A 22,576-nucleotide genomic window follows, 5' to 3' on the forward strand; every position below is an offset into this window, starting at 1 on the left:
CGACGTAGAAGGTGGTACTAGTGAAAATGTGAGAGATACTGCCAGTGAGCCTGGTGGAGCAAAGTTTAGTGTCAAACCTTACAAGAAACCAAAGTCAGAACCAAGTACAGCTCGTCTAAGTACGAAAATCAAGAAAAATCCTGATGTTCTATTGAAAGCCCTTGGTATTCTGGTCAAATTGGGAAAGTCTCAGGACAAAGAGCAGCAACAAGGAGATATTGTCGATGAAAGAATTATAACTCAGCTCCTCCTCAAAGATTTGTCTCCAATTAGAAATAAACAAGAATCTAGGAACGGTAGTGCAGAATCATTGGTGGAATCTCTTGTAAGCAGTCGAGGAAGTAGTGGTGCTAATAAATCCCGTCGCATACGAAGGAAAAAGTCACAAAAACGCCACCCTACAGTTCCAGCATATCCATCATGGAAACGAACACCTCGGCTTCGTTCCCCTCGTGGAAATATAGGTGAGTCGTGTTGTGAATGCTTCTTCGGTGTTTTCCTTAGTTTTTAGTATTGTTAAAGCAAGTTAATCACCCGCTTTTTATGTTTAATTTTAAGTGCTTTAGATGTTATCCAGGGCATGATATGATCTTAAACTTTTATGTCATTCTCTCAAAAGTCGGTGTTATTCTTTAAAAAGAAAAATTATCGGTATGACGAAGAAACATTCAAACATTCTTTTTTTTTTTAGTTGGGTTTTGAAATCGGCGGATTTTATTTTGGAATGTTATGTGAGAAAATGATTAACAAAAGGACAAAAAAAAAATCATGCCTAATCTCATTACATTTACTCAAGTGTTACTCCTATTGGCATCTCTCACCTTTCGTCTCGAATCTTATATGCCAGCCCTTGTCATGATTCGCCCTATTTTACGAGTCTCTTGCGTGTCGTAGAAGGTAGACAAAGTCTTGACAAAGTTGCTGACTGGGGCTGCCTTCCCTGATTTACAACCTTGGATGAGAATGGTGGGGAAGTAAAATTATCCTTTGGTTTTCTACCCTTTCCATTTCCTTCTTCAGTAAAAGTACATGAACGCTTTGTTATTTTTATCCTCGGTTGTTAAATATTCAGTGGCTCTGAATATTCAAGAATGGCTTTCGAGTTTCAAAATGTTATGTTCGTGTATCGGAGGTCTTCCGCCGTAACCACTGTGCGAAAGTTGAATGCTTCTGTGGTGGTCACAACCATTAATTCTTTATAAGGAAGAAGAAAGGCATTACGATTTAAAAGCACCTCGATTATAACAAAACTTTTTGATACTTTTTGTACCATTAATTATAAGAATTAAATACCATTTTAGTTTAAGGATTATTTTTTCTTTCTTTGGGAGCTTTTTATTAGACCAGGTGTAATTAAAACGGTGTGGTTTCGAGTCTAGAATCAACAGATATATTTCGCAATTTTCACTAATTGATGAAGATAATGTTGTAGCTACGATATTTCTAGCGGCAGGTAAGTTTAATGAAGAAAGTTTTATGCCTTTATACCTCATTATGTCGTACTCAGATTTTTAATAGGGTTTTTTCCCAAGCGGGACCTTTTTGTTGTAAGAAAATGTAATTTCGAAAATAAAGGAGGACTCCATAATCTTTGTTTTGATGAAAATTCCCCGTCAGAGTACTTTTATGTCTAATAAAAATCAATATAAATTATGAAGCTACTTGGTTCAGAGAATTTTGGTCTTGTTTTGTTTATACAAAATGCATTACTAATTGATCCTAGGCTAGATATGGAATCGTATATATATATATATATATATATATATATATATATATATATATATATATATATATATATATATATATATATATATATATATATATATATATATATATATTTATATATGTATATATATAAATATATGTATATATACAGTATATATATATATATATATATGTATATATACAGTATATATATATATATATATATATATATATATATATATATATATATATATATATATATATATATATATATATATATATAAATTGTAGATATTGTCTCACGTAGTGTTTGAATGTCCATTATTTTTGTAATTTAGAATTAGAATTGACAGAGTGAAAATGAAGCTTGCTTGTTCCTTCGCATATTGTATTAGATGTATCCTATGCTTAAGATTTGGGGTCACCGGGTCCTCGATTTCCAAGAGAGAGAGACTGACTCCCTACTTCCTTTTTTCCCAGTTATTGTTGTGTAAGATTATTGGCTTTTGCCAATACGTCTTCCTGCTTTTCTCTCTCCCATCGCTAACTCCTCGTCGGAGCTGTTTATTACATTACTAAATCAGGTGTGTCCTTTTCTTCGGCCTCTTCTTTCGTAACCACTACACTTTCTTTTTATTTCTTTTTGTTTCTTGAATCATTTTGCCTCCTTTTTATTCCACCTATTTGTACTTGTGCGTTTACGAATAGAATTGGAGGGAATGAAAACGCGCCAAGAATTACTCGTCATTTAAAGGTTGCTCATGAATGGCGGAGGCAAGGGATAGTGACATTGCCCTAGCAAGCAGGACACTGCCCTAGAGACTGACCATATGGTCAGCGTCCAAGCCTCCTCTTCACCCAAGCTAAGACCAAGGAGGCCAGGCAGTGGCTGCTGATGAATCAGCAGATAGACCTATAGGCTCCCCCCAAAAACCCCCAACCTTAGCTGACAAGGGTGGTAAGGTTGTAGACATTAAAGGAACTAACGAGTCTTAGCGGGACTCGAACCCTACTGGCAAACACCAAGCAGAGACGTTACCAATCAGGCCACAACAAACCAGTTATTTAATGTTACTATGCTATGTACTGTATAAAAACGTAACACTATACTTGTGTTAGACATATAAGACTTGCATCCTTTTTATAGGGGAAACGGGTTAATGTTATTTTTTTCTGATTCATTTCACTGGAAAAGCAGAAAGCTACAAACCCAAGGTTCCCAGTTAAGGAAGCACTTGAACGCACACATTTTATCGTGACTTTTACAAAAGTTTCAATGTGATTCAAGTAACGTAAGAATGTTTATAAGTGTTCTTGTTAGTGAATTTTTGTTGTTGTTGCTTACACGTAAGATAAATGAATGATTTCAGTTTTGTATTTCTGTTCTTATATTTTGTGTAGGTGACATAAATCGGACCAAATTTTACCTTCCCACTTTTCAGAAACTAAAATAAAAAGAAAAACCGAAAGTTTCCAAAGAACTTTGGTGCAGCAAATCTATCACTGAAATGGAGTCAGGGTATCGAAAAGAATCAAATGAAGAACAAAACGTACTAGTGAAATTCGATGAAGAACTAACCGAACAATCCGTGTTGTGGTTTCTGTTTCCATGAGGAGCCTCAGACGCGCCGTGCTGGGATGATAGCAACATTCAGTTAGCTATTTTTATCTGCTTTCATTAAGTTCTCTTTATTTTCCTTCACATCTTAAAAGATCAGACTACACTCATGTATTCTCATTTTTCTAGTTCAGAGATTTTTTGTAAATTTGAAGCGATATCTTTAGCGGTGAGCCCACTGGGCATTCTATTATGAAGTTCATTGAGAGCTGTGACCTTTGGTAGAAAAGGAGTATTTGTTTGAATTTTTATTACTTTGTTTTCATTTACCTTTCTCCGTCCATGTGGGAAGAACCTTATTGGGATCGTGTTGTTGAATCCATAGAATTGATGTGGCTAGCTTTTATTGTTTCAATAAGATTGGAAGGGGGAGTCAAATCGATTTATAAGTCCTCCAATGTTCAACATCCTTTTTGGGGTGCGATTCTCAAAAATTTTCTTGTTGTGCTGATGTTAATTAACTTTAAATATATAAATGTGTATCATATATATGCATGTGTGTGTTTTATATATATATATATATATATATATATATATATATATATATATATATATATATATATATATATATATATATATATATATATATATTTTATATATATATATATATATATATATATATATATATATATATATATATATATTTATGTAACTATATTTGCATAGTTGTAAATCGTTGGTTTTATATAATGATAAACGTATAAATCTATGTATATTTTTTATATGGGCATGAGGACAGAATTGTTATAAACTGAGAAAGTTTTATTACTAGCATCGTATATATATATATATATATATATATATATATATATATATATATATATATATATATATATATATCTGTGTGTGTGTTATCATCTGTCGTAACTAGTCCTCTGTGAGACAAAACCTCAGATATGCCCTTTCACTCTCGTCTGTTTATGGTTTTTCTATGCCAGTCCACACCCGCAATTTTTTTTAGCTCGTCAATTCATCGTCTTCTCCTCCTCCCCCCTGCTTCTTTTGCAATCTCTAGGGACCCATTCTATTATTCTTAATGTCCATCTGTTGTCTGTCATTCTCATTATATGTCCTGCCCATGTCCATCTCTTTTTGTTACATGTTTGAATATCCTCTTCTATAGTTTGCTCTTTTTGTCTCTGTGTTATTCCCATAAGTATTCTTTATATTGCTCTTTGAGTTGTAACCAGCTTATGTTCTAAGGCGTTAGTAAGCTCCAAGTTTCTGATGCACAAGTTAACACTGGTAGGACCATGTCATTAAATACCTTTCTTTTATAGAAAATGCGGCTTTTTAATTTTCTTAATCTCATTTTTTTTTATCAAAAGCTCTCCATCCTATGTTTATCCTTATTTTAATTTCAGTTTAATTTCCTGGAAAAAAAACACTTACTGTCTGACCTAAATACTCATATTCATTAACAATCTATAGAGTTTTGTCCATAACCCTCATTTTATGTCTGCATTTTCATTGAACATTATCTTTTATTCATATTCATTTACAGTCCCACATTTCTGCTTTATTCAAATCTATCCTTTTCCGCAATGTGTTTGTGTTTGTTATTACAATATAGACTTTAAATGTTACAGTTGAATTATAATTGTCCTTGAAAGAAAAGGTTAATTAATTAAAAAGGTTTAGTTTTTTACCTTTGAAAGTATGATCCTCAAAAACAGACAGGATATTTCAGAGAATGATTCATGTTTGTTCCATCATCATCTCACAGTCTACAAAGTTTTCGATGTCAACGACTTTATCCATTCGCTTACCTGTGAAAAACATACCAACTTCTTTGACTCTTCCCCATGTTGTTGACAACTTAAATCATTAAAGGCGCCAGAGCCCTTTTGCCCTGTTCGAATGATCTTTATTAAAACAAATTAATTCTGGATCTTTCCGTTTTCTGTAGTGGGCTAACGAAAGGGAATACCATGATGAATTTGAAGCCAGGGTGATATCTCTCTCTCTCTCTCTCTCTCTCTCTCCTCTCTCTCTCTCTCTCTCTCTCTCTCTCTCTAATGACATTTAAGGAGTCCACGGAGGTGAGATTTGAAGGTACTGTAATTGCCGGGAGGTAATTAGCACAGAAATGACTTTGATTGGTGGGGCGGGGCTGTTTCAGTTCGTACATTGAGACCCCATCATATATTCAGCAAGTGTCGAAATGTTGTTGGGAGATGTAATGGAGGTGTAGCGGCTGTAGCCGTCTTTTTTTCTTTTTTGATTACTCGAGGCGTTGTAACACCTGAATGGCAGAGATGGCCATTACCTTCGTATCATGTAGCCCATTTTTTCTCCAAGATGAAGATACCAGATGTCAAAGTCGATTGTGTTGAATCGTTAAACCCACCTGTTCCTTAATTTAATCACCACGCTGACAACGGTGTTAAACGAAGACTAATGTATTTTTTCTTAGGCAAAAGAAACTGACTTTAGTTCTTCATAATCGATAAAAACTGATTTGTCGAAAGACTACGACGGCGTAAGTTTGTTACGTATTGTTAATGGAGGAAACTGTTCTCATCTACAATTACTGGTAGAGAGTATTTTGAAATTGCTTATAAACCACATTACAAGTCTCTCTCTCTCTCTCTCTCTCTCTCTCTCTCTCTCTCTCTCTCTCTCTCTCTCCAGTAGTCAAATTACAACTGGGTACATAATTAACTTGCTGGATTAACAGAGATGCAATGGGGTTCGAGAAACATGGTATGGTCTGGCTAGTCATTGCTTCCTGACCGTAATCTATCTCTGTGCATCTTAGTTGTTAGTGGAAAGTACTACCACAAAGCTTGTGTGCTTAAGAAAAATCTCCCCTCTCTCTCTCTCTCTCTCTCCTCTCTCTCTTCATCTCTCTCTTCCTCTTCTCTCTCTCTCTCTCTCTCCTCTCTCTCTCTCTCTCTCTCTCTCCTTGGCTTCTTGTGGACAGCCAATTCCATCCTCATCCCCAATGGACTCTCAACAAAACAGCTCGACTAAAAGAAGATTTTGAGTGTTAGGCCCAGTAGGTGGAGAGTTTTTTCTTACTACAATTTCTCTCTCTCTCTCTCTCTCTCTCTCTCTCTCTCTCTCTCTCTCTCTCTCTCTCTCTCTCTCTCTCCAATTTGGACCGGATCTGGGTGAGGGGTTGTATGGAAAGGGCCACAAGCAGGATGGACGTATTTAAGAGGGCATTAGTAAGAAGAATTTTTCTTCTCCTTTTCTAAAGAGTTACATTGTATGATCTAGTGATTATTTTATTCTTATTTTATAAACATTTTAGACCCAAGTCTTAGTAGTTTATGGAACCAAGAATACGGAGAGTTTGGGTATTTTTTTATTGTAGTGTAAATGTTCATCCTCATTCATTTTTTTTATGTATAATTCTTGAAGTCATTTTGAATATTGATGCTCCCTGATTTCTCCCCATGTCATTTCAGGCAACAGTGTTGATATTAACACATTTGTTTGTTTTCTCGTTCTCGAACATTTTTCAGAGGAATTGTGCTTTAAGTCATTGTGAAAAGTTTTGAAGCCCCTGTGCCTGTAATTTAACCGCATGTTTTATGAAAGGAAAAAGTCTTTAAAGCACCGAAAATATGTCGACTTGTTCCTTTATTCTTATGCTTAAAAGGAGCCTTTTACTTGAGCTGGATTGACTGTAGGATATTATTTTGGCGTTACACTTAGGATATCGAGAAACCTATAATCGGAATAAAACAGTAATTATGTTTCAATTTTTCCCCACAATTCTGATAGATTTATATTTTTCATCGTGAGAGAGAGAGAGAGAGAGAGAGAGAGAGAGAGAGAGAGAGAGAGAGAGAGAGAGAGAGAGAGAGAGATTTTTCATCGTGCAGAGAGAGAGCCTTTTTTTATTATATTTCTTCCTTACAAATTACATGTCTTAATGGTAGATTAAGTTGCGAAGACCAGATCTAGCTGACTTAAAAGGGTGTATGTATTCTTGTACAGTGGAAGTTAGCGAAAGAATGGTAGAAGGGAGTAGTAACGGCGGCTCTCCACTAAATTGAGATATAATAATCCATGTCCAGATTGTATAGACTCTAAGTTGGTCTCATAACGATTCTGGTCTACAAAACTATACGGATAACAATTCCGTAGAGATACTACCGGTAGAGAGTTACTGGGTCCTTGACTGATCAGATAGCACTACATTGGATCTCTTTCTCTAGTTACGGCTCATTTTGTCCTCGCTTACACATACACCGAATACTCTGGCCTATTCTTTCAACAGTCCCCTCTGTCCTCATGCACCTGACAACACTGAGATCACCAAACAATTCTTATCCGCACAAGTGGTTAACTACTGCAATGTATTTGTTCAGTAGCTACTTTCCTCTTGGTACGGTAGAAGACACACTTTAACTATGTTAAGCAGCTCTTCTAGGATAAGGACACGTCTAAAACCAAACCATTGATTTCTAGTCTTGTGTAGAGCCATAGCCTCTTTACCATGTCTTACACTGTCTTGGATTAGAGTTCTCTTGCTTGAGGGTACACTCGGGTACGCTGTTCCATCTTATTTCTCTTCATTTTTTTTTTTATAGTTTATATGCGGAAGATATAATTTAATGTTGTTACTGTTCTTAAAGTATTTTATTTTGATTGTTTTTTTACTTCGCTTGTTTATTTATTTCATTGTTTCCTTTCCTCACTGGGCTATTTTTCTCTGGAGTCTTTAGGCTTAAAACATCTTGCTTTTCCAACTAGGGTTATGGCTTAGATTGTAATAGTAATAGATAGAACGTAGGGCCATCGCCAATCGCAAGTGTTTGCCCTCCCACGGATCCCACCTCTCATTTTTATAAGAAGTAATGGAACTATTGGAGGGGATGTCTTGGCTTTTTTTCTCTCAGTTGGTACTTTCTTTGTTAATGATATTTGCCAGGAAAGATTTCGAAGGCATCAGTTCATCCCAAGTATCTCCTTTAGCCGTCCGAAAGGTTGGCTGTCTATCTATTGGCTAAATGTATCCCAAATCTAGATTAATTTGACTTCAAATGCTGGTAAGCTTTGTTAAGATCTTGATTACTAGTACTCTATATTCGTCCAATTTATTTTTTTATGATTATACATGTTGCTGATTTTGTCTCCCTTTTTCTGTATGTAATTAAATAGATCCAATACAACTATAACGTCTTATCCCCGCCACTGTATTACATTTCATCGCCTGCATGAGTCTTTTGTGAACTGTGATAGCTGCTATGATCTTGCAAAAAGGTAAGATCATATTTCCTTGCAGATTGAATTTAGGAACCAACCTTTCATGCTAGGACTTTTAGTAACGTCAGAAAGCCATGGCAAATAGTAGATGTCCAAACCATTGCTTCGGTCAATAGTTGACATCAAATCCTGCTGTAGAAATTAACTCAGAAAGGACAAGAGCTCTCAGAGATTTCAGACCTCCGCCAATGAAAATTGCCAACTTTTAACTAGACTACGGACATCGCCTCCCACTTTTCATTTGCTGAATGTACAGTAGATGGTGAAAAATGCAATGTTGATCCAGAATCGTGATCTTGATCCGTATCATCCTCAAAATTTCATGGTTTCCTCCTATGCATAATATCTATCCATTGTTAAAATTTTTAAAAATTCTAATATGTCAATTTGTTTTGACGCAATTTTTAAGATTGTGACAAATGCAAATCCGGATCTAGAATCCGAATCCGGTTCTGGATCATCTCCAAAAGTTAATGGATGTCGTCCATGGCCTAAGATCCATATGTTGTGAGAATTGCTTAAAAATCCCTCTTAATATTTTTTTTTTTTTTTTTTTTTTTTTTTTTTTTATACGTAATCCTGTCCACAGACAAATAGATAAACAGACTCGAAAATATAACCACCTTAGCGGAGGTAACTAAACCAATTCTTTTCGAATACGGTATAACAGATCCTTTACAGACGCCTTTAATCTTAAATGGTAACACTCTTGATATGAGAGGTTAGAACGACCATGTCAGATACCTAAATTCAAACTTTGGAAATATTTCATTGTGGAAGCAAAATGGTAACTTGAGAGGAGGTTATATTGCATAGTTAATGAATGAGACTGGCAAGAATCCAGTCTAAACTTTATTTGAAGTATTGTTAGTTATAAGAGATTTAACTTAAGGCAGTAGTACTGTTTACAAAATATATACAGGTAATTCAACCTCTCCCATCGAATGGCATTAAATCTTTAAAAGCTTGACATTGCAGTTGTTGTATGAAGTTTGGAATCATTGTAACTTCATCCTGATTAAAAAAAAGAATACAAAGACTCCTTAATTAAAGTAAATAATGTTTCCTTATTTTCATAGTATCAAACCAGTAACAAATCATTTGATGCCACGTTTTATCTAATTATAAATGCAGTGAGTATTCGTCCCCCGACAGAAGCGTTCATATTTTATCACCTTGTATTTTATGTTTCACCGCTGTATTATTCAATATGTGAATAATTCATTAGTTTCTGATGGAATTTCAACTCCTATCTCTTTGGTAAGATCAATAAAAAAACAGGGAAAAAGATGCAGCATACAGTATTTCCACCCGATTGTAGTAGATGAAATAAACCAAGGAAATTCAAGTCAGTTCGTTTATTTCGCCTATATTATTTTCTTCACACTTCTAGAAACCAATTTAGATTTAAACTAAACCAGTCATATATCATAATCTGCATACGAAAGATTAATATATAGTCTTTTCCTTATTCTTTTTATTAATGGAAAAACAAAGTTTCATTATATGGTAGTCTTGAAACATCATAGAAGTGGTGCACCCTTCTATTCAAGTGGAGTTTTGCCGTGCTGGTTCTCCATGCGGCAATTGTCATGCAACTTTGGCTCCTTTAACAAAGTTCACCAGAGACGTTCTCTCAACGTCTCTCTCAAATACATACGCGGCTGCAGCGAAGGTTGTATTAAAGTCACTCGCAATCAGATGCATTATTAACGAAACTGCAATAAACAGCATTTGCTGCGCTGACGATATAGTTAAAGTTTCTCCATTAGTGTAAGGTCTCAGGCAGTCAGTCGAATATATATTTTGTTTATATGCATACAAATTAGACGTTATTAGATGCTGTGGATGTTGTTGCTCTCCAGATCGTCTAGACCCGTTGAAGAACTGCAACTATTCCTTGGAAATACCGCATGCAATATGTTTAGGAATTCCCGAATCGGTCACATTATCACGAATGGTCCAATGGATATATACTAGCAAAATGATTGTAAGATTTGCCTTCTATCTCACTCGATATAGTTTGTCGCTTCCTACTATGCAATAAGCTCAAAGTAAAGCTGATAGGAGAAATCTTATTTGCCTGTTTGCACAGCTTTCATCTCGATTCGAATTGTTAAAGGTCAGTTAACTGAGAAGTATCCACCTTGAATCGGTCATGATCGTAGTTTCGCAAGGAATAGTTCTCGGTCTCAGCCTTAGCCTTATCATATTACCGAATACTGCAAACAGGTTTAAGATGTGCCAGAAAAAGTAGATAAGGTATTACTTCTGGTCTCCGAGAAATGAGACACCTTAGTAATAACTAAATTTTGCCCTATATCTTGACCCAATTGGCAATTTCATGATTAGGGGGTTATCATTTCTGACGATTGAACAAGGTAAAATCTTAATGACAGAATTACAGCAAACTTTCATAAACAAACTTTGATTTCGAGAATAATTCCAAAGAAATTGCATATACCAAGGGTGGAGTAGATTAGACAGACCGGCTATGGACGAGAGAGAGAGAGAGAGAGAGAGAGAGAGAGAGAGAGAGAGAGAGAGAGAGAGAGAGAGAGAGAGAGAGAGAGAGAGAGAGAGTGAGTCTGAGTCTGATCTGTCAATTTTCTCTACTGCGCCGTTGGTGAGGCTATGGGTCGGGTGATTATTAAAGGGTATATTATGTGTTATAATTTAGGTTACATTATAAACATACTTGTGTATGATATAGGTTACATTGATATAGGTTACATTATAAACATACTGGTGTATGAGAGAGAGAGAGAGAGAGAGAGAGAGAGAGGAGAGAGAGAGAGAGAGAGAGAGAGAGAGAGAGAGAGAGAGAGAGAGAGTGTGTTTGTCAGCAGAATGCATGATCGACCCGTATTGCACTATAGACTAGACTGATAGGTGTGGAACTAAACACCTTCCTGCGTATGTACAAATTCTATAAAATATTACCCATCTTCAATATTCGTCACTTCATTGTAAAATACACCATAATCCTGTCAAGATTGCTCATTCACGGGATTTAGCTTATAGAATTGCCTTCTTGGTGGCATTAGTCACTCAACGGGCATTTATAGAAATAAAACAACGGCACAAAATATTTCACCAGCCCCATTATATTGTGCGCTGATGTACCCAGTTCGGATTCATATCTAAATCCATTGCTCTCTTTAACTGCTACAAATGATATCCGAATCCACAATAGGAAGGTAATTACTTGATCCAATCCATAACTCTCTCTCTCTCTCCTCTCTCTCTCTCTCTCTCTCTCTCTCTCTCTCTCTCTCTCTCTCTCTCTCTCTCTTAATTGTGGAAATGTAAGATTAGGCATTTTTTATGTTGTAATAGATATATTTTGTATCTATCTTTTTAACAAGATTTATATGGCTACCGAGCGAACTCCGTGGTGTTCTTGGGTGGAATTATACCAAGTAGGACGATGTAAACATGATTGTAATAGTAAGTCAGGTCAACTCCAAGTGATTAGAAATAACCTTAACGGTTAGAATATTTTTGGCCGTTGAACAATATGGGACATTAGTCTCCTAAAATATCAAGCATTTCATTCCAGAGAGAGAGAGAGAGAGAGAGAGAGAGAGAGAGAGAGAGAGAGAGAGAGAGAGAGAGAGAGAGAGAGAGAGAGAGAGTTTATGACTTGAAAAGTAGTGATCGTTTATAGTGAATATTTATTTATCTCTTTATTTATAACAATATCGGCGTCAATGACCGTAGATATCAGGATGTCAGATAACTCCTAATCAATCATTCAATCAATTTTTAGTGAATAGTGTATTCATGTAACTTTGCTCTTATTTCCCCTAACATATGAGGAGAAGGTCCTCCCATTCCTGAGCAGTCGCAAGAGTAATTGCCCTTTCACACCCACCTGCCCTGTGACAGTCTTTCGTGTATGGCAAGGAGTAGGTTGACACCACGGATGAGTAAAGGGAAAGGGAAGGCAGGTGCCACATGGGATTTCCTCTAGTTGACATTCATTTATTAACCACGTCTACTCATCCGGCCTATTGCCTCTTCTCCCCTCCCCCAACACAACCCTCATATCAAAGGCCTCGCTTCCATCTCTCCTCTAAACAGTCAAGACGCTATCTTGTATCATGGGATGGGCTTGAGTATACACTTTCAATGATTATCTGTCATTTTCAGGAGTGCTCCGTGTTGGGAACGTTTGTCACGGAGGTCTGTTCTTTCGTATTGCAGGATAAATGTCGAATGGAACGTGCTTAGTATTTGGTTGCAGCGAGTGCACGTTTTTTTATAATCTTAGCTCTGATATGGGTCTTCTGGTTTTGCATTTGTTGTTGAAGAATGGGAAATTTCGAAATTCTTCTTTTTTTTTTCTTTTTTTTAAGTTTTTGTTGATAGGTAACGATATTTGTGTACAGATTTTGCTCTGACTTTCTATGGCTTTGAGCGTGTTGCTCAAGGTACATCATATCTTCTTAGCGTAACTTGACTTTAATATAGTTTGTTAGTATGCAGGAAATGAAATACGACTTTGATTCAGAATCTGGGAACACAAGCAGATGAGTTTCGAATGTCATGCATATCAACAAGGTAGGAGACCTCCGATTTTTTATCCACAGACTTGTCAGTTCCTAGACGCTCTGGTGTTGACAACAGTCTCCTTTGGGTACGAGCGAGTGACGTTCTAACGCTGAAAATTAAAAATTAATTTAAAAGAAAATTTTCTTTTAATATAAACTGTTAATTTCTGCTCAATTCTTTGCCGTTTTGTGACCTTAAATCTTTATATATATATATATAATATATATATATATATATATATATATATATATATATATATATATATATATATATAATCCTACTTTAAGAGGCTACCCATGCTTCATTAAAATTTACTTTTATAGAAAGTATTTCCTGAAAAATTTTTTTCGGTGCATATAAGCTCTCAGTAAAGAAAAGACAGAACTCTGGTATCTACAATCGTGATAGATATTTAAATCTTTTTTTTTCCTGCATAATTTTTATAAGTCGATGACGTTTAAGGTCAAATTATATAATCTGCCCTAACATGGCATATCTCTTCTCATCGGACAATGGTTTCAGGTCTCGTGGAAAGGTTTCATTCAACCCTTATTATACTCGATTGTTAGTAATACCTCAAATAAGATGATATTGCGTGTATTAAGGAAAGTTAGTCATCGCTTTTAATTCATTACCCATCCTTATAAGAAGCAGCAGTCGAAGTATAGCTCTGTAATTTTTTTGATGTTTTATACTCTCTCTCTCTCTCTCTCTCTCTCTCTCTCTCTCTCTCCTCTCTCTCTCTCTCTCTCTCTCTCTCTCTCTTATATATATATATATATATATATATATATATATATATATATATATATATGAATCCTACAAGATTAATTTGTATATAAACGGAATATATAACGTTTGAACTTATTTGATCTACAAACTCGACGACTAAGGGGACAGTTAATAGAAGCATTCGAAATTATTAAAGGAATAACAAATGTAGACTACAACAATCTATTCACGCTTAGCACAAATCACTCCAGATGTAACTAAAACAAACTGGAATTGAAAAGATACAACACCACTCAGTGTCTTTGAGACATCGAAAATCATTATAACTTCTTATAGCTGTGCATATTTTTATAATAGAAGAAATGATGATGTACTGTGCAATGAACAGTGTAATATGTATAAGCTATATTGTGTTTGTCTTTTGAGTCTATAAAGATTATATAGGATTGTAGAAATGCTTAACCCCAGTGACACGCCACTTTGAAATCAGAGTTGATTATGTGGTCACTTCCCCTTGTCGCCCCTCGAGAGCAGTTGAATTGTATATTTAAAAAGTCCCTTTCATAGTAAAATGAGACCCTCGTCCGTAGGCCTTGTGTGGTGAATAGAAGAAACAAAGATTCGTGGCGTTGTACTTGTAAAAGAAAAAACCTCTGTTGCCCTTTCCCCCTTTTTTCCCCCTTTCCAACCCACACTTTATCCAGGCAACAGCAGGCTTTTTATATGTAGTTCAAAGACGTCCGGATGTGCACGTTGTGGACCTGGTGTCCTGAACTTGTTCATTAATTACCATTGTGTGTCTAGTCTCGTATTTGCTTCGAGAGAGAGAGAGAGAGAGAGAGAGAGAGAGAGAGAGAGAGAGAGAGAGTGTGTTTGATAAATCGCTTTTTAGTATTTTTAACTATTACCTGTGATGCTTATATTTGAAAATAAAAACTTAGCTTATATAGCGATGGCACTAGGAAGGAAAAAATCGTGAAACCAAATATATAGATAGATATATAATATCCTAATTGGAGTCTCTAGTAAAGAAGTAATTGTGTCACTGGATACAGCACACAAACAGCGTATATATGCGTTTGTATGTGTGTGTATATATATATATATATATATATATATATATATATATATATATATATATATATATATATATATATATATATATATATATCAAATAATGTGTTTTTCCAAAGAGTCATTCCCTTCGCTTTCTCTATACCTGTTGCTGAAAGGGACATATCATTGAGAACTTTGGAAAATAGGAATGATAATGATGTGATGTTTTCCAAGGATGTTCACTCGCTTTTTGTCTATTATCGCTATTGCCCGCCGAGGAAGTCAGCTTGGCTTGAGACAGGAAATTCCATTTCTTTTTATTCGATTATCTACTTCTTTTCATTTTCTTTTATCCTTTTTTTTATAATTGTTGTTGGTAGTCATTGGTAGTTTTTAGTCGTTCTTAAGGGTAGCATTGACCTCCATGTATGATTTTAAGGGATTTGTACTTGTTAAGTTTTTAAAGGACCGTCTAAAATACTGTGGGGGACGTGCTTGTTCTCATTCAGTAATGAAGTCTTGGGCTTCATCTTGCTTTCTGGTCAAACTTAAAATGAATGGAAATGCTTCTCAGTTTATGTTGTTTAGAATGTGTTAGCGCATTCTTATATAATGTAGGTTTTAAAAACGCGTTCTTCCTAAGCCCTGTGACTAACTTTTAGATGGTTTAAGAGACATTCTGTCTTTTAATCTGACTAGTTTACATTTTATAAGTGCATATTGTATTTTTGTTATTATTATTATTATTATTATTATTATTATTATTATTATTATTATTATGTAAAACATAAGATATGTATATAATTGTGTATATGTATAGTATATTCATGCATATATATTCCAAGTAGGACACACACACTCTATACTGCATATATTTATATTTTAACTTTTATATTCTAATAAGCTAAATACGCATATATTATATATATATATATATATATATATATATATATATATATATATCTTTATATATGTATTTATAATAATATATTTGTTCATAATTTAATCTTGTTTATTTCGTATTGCAATATTGAATATTTATTTCAGGGTATATAAATATTTCGGTCCGGTCATTGGTGAAATTAATCATTTCAAGATGCCTAGTTATTCTAGTGATCTTGTAAAGATTGTGTAACGCATTTAAATGTTGGATAGCCTTGGAATTTCATTTAAAGTTTGTTTGTGATGACGAACTGCAGATTGAAAAATTTAAAGTTAAATTTGGTTGATATTTGCTGAAACATAATTACGCAAGGTTTTATTATACAAGGTAAGTAGGTATTGTAAAAACTGAAAAATATGAACAGCTGCTTTCGTCCTAGAAAATTTCAGAAGGCAATGCTTGTGTAATTATAATAAAAGAATGGTTGATGTTATTCTAAGAAAACTATTTAAAGACCTGTTGAAAAAGAACGTTGGGAACTGATATTAATCACGAGACAGTTAAAAGACTTGTGTTGCTAAAAGAAAAAGTATAAGGTCCAGTTTAAAAGAGCGATTCCTCTGTTATTTCCCCAAAGGCGTGGTGAGCAACCCTTTCTCTGGGCGCACGGGTCTTTCTTACAGTTTATTTAAGTATAGGTTATTGATGGTTTTTATGGCAAAAGGCTACTGGTTACTGTGTAGTACAGCTCGTGTTCCTCAACCCAGTCGGACGTAATAATAGGCAATCGGTCATGGAGTGGGAGGGAAGGAGGTGCAAAACGAGTGGGAGGTATTGGGGAGAGGTCAGCTGCCTGTTGAGGTAACATTTAAGTAGCCCAAAGTGGACTGGTAACCCAGTTCGAGCCTAAACCATCACCTTCTATCTTTGCCTCTATTTTTGTTTGTTTTTGCTCGTCTATTGCATTGTGCAATGCCAGGTAATCCGTAATAGTGACCGTTTTTGTTTTTGTTCAGTCTGTTCCGTCTTGTAAGAAGAAAAGACCACACGGTATGCTGCATATGCATGCGTTTGGTAAAGTTTAGTACACATAATCACAAGTGAAGAGATTTGACCAAGTACAAGATATTTTGGCAGTTTTCCATAAGAAACTTCCATCAATCATTTTTAAGAATTCTGGTCATTTTAACTAGATTGGTTTAATTTAGATTTAAAATGATGGTTTGAGTGGAATTCCATTTCCTTCCTTTTTGTAGAGACAACGTCCAACGTCTTCCCAACGTTGTGAAACGTTTCAAGTAGTTTCAATGCTTTCCCTAATAAAGGAAGACCTACTGTATGTTCATCAACATTCACCGGTTTCTCATGATTAGCGGTCTCTCCCCATTCCCACTTGCATGAAACTAACCCCTCCTAATATCAGAAGCGTATTGACCTTTTCCCTCTCCTCCCCTTCCGTCCCCTACCTCACGTCGTCCTTCCGGCATAATTTCTCGCCAAGTACTGGGGGGGGGGGGGTTCAGCCCAAGCGTATAGATGTGAATTTCCGTATTGTGTGAACAGGCAATATGCGTGAGCACACTCTTAAGCCTAATGTTTTTCAAATTGGTGCTACGAAGCCCCTTAGGCGTCTCACCTACTGACATACCAGGTGGAGGAGCGTTTAGGAAATAGTTACAGTTATTGCATTGTAGACCCCTAAGGAGACCACTCCGGCCTCGCTACGTTTGTCTTTGGAAGGGGAAATGGATGGAAGGATTGTGGTCATTGTTATGATATGCGAAAAGGGGATGCAAAACCTCAACTGCTTCGATAACGGTATCGTTCGTTCTCGCACGTTTTGCAAATGTCCAAGGTTTTTTCCTGTTTCCATATTTTATGCGGTGGATTCTAAACGAGATAGAATGTTTTATGGCTTTTTTTTATTTTTATAAATAGCTGAATTGTAGGGCAAAAACTAGTTTTATATTAAATTACTGATCCCTTTTGTTATTTTTCTCAGGCAGAGTCGTCCAATTAGCTCATTATTTATTTGGGCTAGAATTTTTCTTAATTCTGGCCATTCTTTGCATTTACGTCTTAACAAAATATGTCAATTTTCCCTTCCTTCTGTTTCTTTTTCCGCATTAGACTGTGTTTTGTGTTTGTGCCTTTGGCTCGTATCATTTTGCTTTTCGAACTAATGCCACTAACTAGTATTTCCATTTACTGACGATTTTATATTTGTTATTTTCATAGCATTTGAAAACCAGACGTCATCACATTCTGTATTGAAAAAAAAAAATCAATATACATTGACGAAAAATCATGAATATTCCTGAAAATACCGGTGAATAATTTTTCTCCCTAACTTTGAATTTGTATATATATATATATATATATATATATATATATATATATATATATATATACATATATATTTATATATTTGTATGTGTATGTATGTACTGTCTATATATATGCAGTTTATGTATATATGTATACATATAGTGTATATAGTTCTCAGTTGTATTTATTCGTATGGTATGTGTGCTATGTACCTCTCTACGTCTCCTTTTCCCGAAATAATATTTTTTGTTCTGTTTTACCTTAAGAAAACTTTTTAGTAGTATATTTTTTGTGGTGTCATTATAAAGGCATCTAGGTTTTGATGCTTAACTGAAGAACAGCCCTTGTCGTCTCCAAAAACCCAAAGTTTAAAAGGTAGTCATCATAGTATATATAAATTGTTGTTTGTGATTCTTTTGGAAATTACACACCGGCTGCCATAAAGTATGGTTAATATCCCTCCTTGTGCGGTGCATCCCCTTATTATCAGTATCTGGATCACTACATTTTGTGCAACGTTTCACTTAGAGAGAAAACGCTAGAACGTTAATTACTTGTCGGAATAGTAGTCTTATTCTTTTGCCTTGTGTATCGGTTTGCATCTGATGCTTCAATAGTTTCTTTTTAATATTTTCACTTTAATGTGCTTGCGTTTTCTCCATAGTGTTTCTTGACACAATTCTTAGAGAAAGGGGTAAATTTAGAATGAACTATTGACCGTTGTATTTTGCTTCTTCGTATCCTTATGATATTAAGTTGTATGAGTTTATACTATCTTACAGTACTGTCTTCTACTGTTGGAAAAGTGAGAATGCATTAAAAATAGTTACTTGGACAAGGTGTTGTGAAGTGTTTACGTTTGAAACCGGAAATAAATTTGGTTTTCTAAATATTTTGTCATTATTTTGTATTGCATGTTGTATGGAATGTGATCCCTGTTATTTTTCATCTTTTTGTTGTCCATTAGAAAAATGGAATGATACATTTAAAAATAGCTTAAGAAACAAATAACCGAGTGTCTGGTTAATTCGTGGCCATCTGAGAAAAATATTGTATTGATCACTCCATAGTATCTTTATGAATGCATATATTTGCATGCTTGCAGAATCTTTGTATAACTTCAAGAAAGTCTCTCTCTCTCTCTCTCTCTCTCTCTCTCTCTCTCTCTCTCTCTCTCTCTCTCTCTCTCTCTCTCTGTTATTGCAATTTGTTTCACAATATAAAAGCTTGTTGTTTGTCCGAGCAGCTCACAGTAGTCATCCCTTTTATATTCAGTATTTGAGCGTCGAAACATTTTTTTTTCTTTTTAAATAGTGTCTTTCAACGTTCACTTTTGACATTTACGTTCACAAAATGTCAAAGAAGAAATATTTTAATTGGAAATGAAAACGTCGACGCATTTGTTATTACCCCTTTGACACAAAAGTGGGTGATGCTTTCCTTTCCCGCCATGACGTCAAGAATATCGGCAGAACCTTTGTGCCTGCGCCCTCAGATCTTACTTTGCCTGCCTCGTTTGTTCGACTCCTCGTTACCCTTCTTTTTATATATATCTGGATAAGGGTGTTTTCTCTTTCCTCGTAATATCGGTTTCTTGCCGGAGTTAAACTGTGCTCTCTGACTGATGATATATATATATATATATATATATATATATATATATATATATATATATATATATATATATATATATATATATATGTACATATGTATAGATATATGTGTATATATATATATATATATATATATATATATATATATATATATATTATATATATATATATATATATATATATATATATATATATATATATATATATATATATATATATATATATATACCGTGTGTGTGTGTATATATAATGCAAAATATAAGATCAAGTCCTGACTAGTTTCATGATACGTCTAGGCAGACCTTAATCTTGTATTTTTTATTTAATTTTCCCCAGTGATTCTTTTGCATCTGAGCATTACGTTTTATTGTGATTTTTACATACATCCGTACATAAATACATATATATGTGTGTGTGTTGTGCATACTTTTATGTGTGTAATATACATATACGGTATATACATAGATGTGCATATATTATGTACTATATATTGTATGTTTTATTGTACACTAGCAATGAATATAATAATTTCTTTGTTAAAAGAATGTAAATCTACTTGAATTGCCATTGTCGTTGAATTTGGTTTTATTACTTACACATGCGTTTTGATCTCTTTTTTTTCTCTTTTTTATGTAAAAATCTAATGGTCACATGTAATGTTTTCTTAAGAAAGGCAATATTAAAACTACAAGGACTGTTTCTTAGCTCTGATCCCCATAGTTCCTTTTTGGTGATTGTATTCGAACCTTCTTATCCTCTTAGAAGAGAATCGATTTCAATTCCATGAAACCTGTTGTTCTTCATAAAAGTTACTCGCTGGAAAAACTGCGTGAAAGCAGACTTTAATTAAATAAGTGTGTGGTAGGTTGTTGTTTGCTGTAATTTCATCAACACAAATCATTCGTCCCAAATGTAGATTGGGAATAGGGGTTGATTATATTAAAATTTCTTAGACGTGCTAATATGATTTCATCTTTTATCGTTTATAAAACTTTTGCACGATAGATATACCTTAACATTTTATCTCTTATCAGATAGCTGCTTCTGTGGTTAATGTATATAGTTATTCCTTTTCATTGGGACGTATGCTCTCCCTAAGGGATCTTAGTTCTCTGGGGTTTTCCAGATATTTTTGGACGTCTAAGACCTTTGTTTTATATATATATATATATATATATATATATATATATATATATATTATATATATATATATATATATATATATATATATATACACTATATCAACCACAATGGCATATAATATCGAATTTTATCTTTGGGAATATATATCGACTAGAAATTAATTTTTGTTAAATTCTTTTGACTGGACAAGGATTCGAACCTATGCCTCTGAGTCAAAACAATGCCAGCAAAGACCTAACCAACCATTCTATCAAGAGAGATGTAAGTTTATTACAAGTCCACCGTACATATTCCTTTTGCGTAGCAAACTCGCTAATCAGCTATCATGGCAGAGATGGGCTGATTTCAAGTCTGAGAACAAGTTCCTGAATTCGAGAAGAATATGTACGGTAGACTTGTAACAAACTTTTATCTCTCTTGATAACATGGTTGGTTAGAGGTCTTTGCTGACATTGTTTCTACTCGGAGGCATACGTTTGAATCCTTGTCCAGACAGAAGCAGTTATCAAAAATGAATTTCTATTAATATATATTCCCAAAGGTAGAGTTCGATAACTAAATGTTGTTGTGGTTGATATTTACATTGATTAGAATCACAAGTGTTAGTGATATATATATATATATATATATATATATATATATATATATATATATATATATATATATGTATGTGTATATATATATATATGTGTGTGTGTGGTATCGTTTGTGTGTGTTTATATATTATGAGGGAAAGAGAGAAGACGAAACATTTCTCTTGTTCGAAAGTAATGACAGCCCGGCTTTTGAGCAGATGAGAGTACAAAAGACACAATTTAGGTTTATGAGTCTCATGCACAGAATTCAGAAATGGAGGTTTTTCATTGTGCAGTTCACATCATACAAGTAATTTCTCAGAAATAACGTCCATGCTTGTTTGTTAACTAAATGTTACTTAGCGTAAATATTTCTGTTACACGTTAATGTATTTAATTATTCAATGAATTTTATGTAACCATTATGACAATTTCGATTCCATCCTAAGCTTGAAAACTTAAAAGAACGGGAACGGAAAACCGCAAAATGAGAGCTTTGGACCCTTCCGTGTGAGACACCATAACCGCTGAAAAGGGAAAATCGGTGGTCTGTGACGCAGAAATGTGTGTCAACTACGGCAATTCTATGAACAATGTTTACTACCCTCAAAGATGATCGATAGGTCCATTTGTGAAGTTATCGCCTTCGTTATTAAGCATGGTACAACGTCCTGGATTAAGAAATAATCTCTCTCTCTCTCTCTCTCCTCTCTCTCTCTCTCTCTCTCTCTCTCTCTTCGTTATTATAACTATTTTGATATTAGTAATTATTATTATTACTATTATTATTACTATCATTATCATCAAGATGATGTTGGATGGTTGATATACATTTTTTTCATTCAAGGAAGTGATTTGAAATCTCCGTTTTCAGTAAAGAAACAAATATGTCTTCTATCGTTGCGTTGTTAGATTTATCTATGAAATAAATTCTACAAGTTTTTTTATAAAATAAACTATGCGTATTTTTGTGTATGAGAGCGAGAGATAGTGAACACGTATGTAGGCATTTTCAAATCTTGTATCTACCTTAGACAATAGTGTGTCAAAAGAAAAAAAAATCCTGCAATACAGATTTGCCCCTTTTCCCATCCCTGCCAGACTTTAATGATGTGAGTCGAGAGGTCAATGCAATTTGTTGTGT

At 34.5% G+C, this 22,576-nt stretch overlaps 1 protein-coding gene across 3 annotated transcripts in view; it reads left to right on the forward strand.

The window, feature by feature from the left end:
• The first annotated feature begins 325 nt into the window (after positions 1 to 325).
• The window catches only part of DIP2 (disco-interacting protein 2), a 262,033-nt gene continuing 239,782 nt past the window's right edge, over positions 326 to 22,576 (forward strand). For all 3 annotated transcript variants that reach the window (XM_068348191.1, XM_068348192.1, XM_068348195.1), the window contains exon 1: positions 326 to 464. The gene's annotated coding sequence lies outside the window, so the exon portion shown is untranslated. The remainder of the gene's footprint in view (positions 465 to 22,576) is intronic.

Source organism: Palaemon carinicauda, chromosome 24 (genome assembly GCF_036898095.1).
Source record: "Palaemon carinicauda isolate YSFRI2023 chromosome 24, ASM3689809v2, whole genome shotgun sequence".
Taxonomy (NCBI): domain Eukaryota; kingdom Metazoa; phylum Arthropoda; class Malacostraca; order Decapoda; family Palaemonidae; genus Palaemon; species Palaemon carinicauda.